Source organism: Ovis canadensis, chromosome X (assembly GCF_042477335.2).
Source record: "Ovis canadensis isolate MfBH-ARS-UI-01 breed Bighorn chromosome X, ARS-UI_OviCan_v2, whole genome shotgun sequence".
NCBI classification, from domain to species: Eukaryota; Metazoa; Chordata; class Mammalia; order Artiodactyla; family Bovidae; genus Ovis; species Ovis canadensis.
The window spans coordinates 25,617,251-25,618,862 of NC_091727.1; the positions used below are offsets into that span (position 1 = coordinate 25,617,251).

The following is a 1,612-nucleotide window of genomic DNA, read 5'->3' on the forward strand; positions in this document are numbered from 1 at the left end:
ACTAGTTGGGTTGGTGGTCTTGAATGTGAAATAACAGATGCCTCTGTGTAGGAGACTACCAGCCCCTTCTGTCACCCCAGCATGCCTGAGGCAGGGGTAGCAGGATGCAGCCTAAAGATCACTCTAATTTCCTTCAATAAGTTTCCCAAAGGACAGGCTGATTAAGAGAATAGGAACCCTGGGGGTTTTCAGAACAGTGCCCTCAAGAAAACCACAAATGTAGCCTTCCTGATAACCAAGGTGGTATTCCCCTGCTGCAGCTGCACACTCATCCTTCGTCATCCTGTGGGCCCTTATCACCTGCCCTCCTACTCACACTTCTAATCATTGTCCCCCAGAGCAGTCATCATGCCTCGGGGTCAGACTCATAAGCTCTGCATCTGTGAGAAACGCCACCAGGCCCGATATGAGCCCCAGAGTCACAAGGGAGTTCAGCCCACTGCAGTAATGGAAGAGCTTCCCTCTACCTCTTTTCTTTTAGAAGATAAGTCACAGAGCTCATCAGCTACTGGGTCAAATAGCACTTCCCAGGGGTCTTTGGAAGCCCCATCTACTACCAGCACTTTTTCAACTACTGCTGACCCAACATCTGATGAAGAAGATACCAGTCAAGATGAGGAAGATTCACGTTCCTCATCTTCTCCCGAAAACACCTACCGTGATACTCTAAACAGCATGACAAGTTTGTTGGAGCAGTTTCTTCTGTGTAAGTATAAAATGAAGCAGCCCATCATGAGGAAGACATGCTGCAGATTATCCACCCAAGATACCATCACCGATTTGCCGAGATTCTCAAGAGAGCCTCTGAACACATTGAGGCTGTCTTTGCAGTTGACTTGAAGGAAGTTGACTCAACCATCCACTCCTATGACCTCGTCAGCAAACTGAACCTGCCCAACAATGGGAGGGTGTGTGATGGTAGGGGCTTACCTAAGACTGGTCTCTTGATGACAGTTCTGGGTGTGATCTTCATGAAGGGCGGCTGTGCTGTTGAGGAAGACATCTGGAAATTCTTGAATATGATGTGAGTATATGCTGGGAGAAAACACTTCATCTACAGAGAGCCCAGGAAGCTCATCACCAGAGACTTAGTGACGATGAAGTACCTGGAGTACCTCCAGGTTGCCAACAGCGATCCTCCACGTTACGAGTTCCTGTGGGGCCCACGAGCCCATGTTGAAACCAGCAAAACGAAAGTCCTGGAATTTTTGGCAAAAGTCAATGATACGGTCCCCAGTGCCTTATCACAATATGAAGAAGCTTTGCTAGATGAGGAGGAGAGAGCTCGAGCCACAGTTCCAGCCAGGCCTGGCACCACTGTCCCTTCCAGGCATGATCCACTGCCACGTCCAGCAGCTTCTCCCACCCCTACCGAAGACGAAGACTTTTAAAAGATCATCCAGATAAGAAAATGTGACATCAAAATTGGGACTTTTGCTGAAATGGGAAGCAATTCCACAATAAAACTGCTGGAACAATGGAATGAAGAAATAAAATGAAAAGAGTTTCAAAACATGATCAACCTTGATTGTTCTCCATCTTTTCGGTCTTCTGTTTTGTAAAACTAAATAATTTATACCTCGATATGGTTCGTGAAAAATGCAGGAGGTAT

At 46.9% G+C, this 1,612-nt stretch overlaps 1 pseudogene; it reads left to right on the forward strand.

Moving 5' to 3' along the window:
- The first annotated feature begins 348 nt into the window (after positions 1–348).
- Positions 349–1,391, forward strand: LOC138930631 (melanoma-associated antigen B5-like; annotated as a pseudogene).
- The last annotated feature ends 221 nt before the right edge of the window (positions 1,392–1,612 follow it).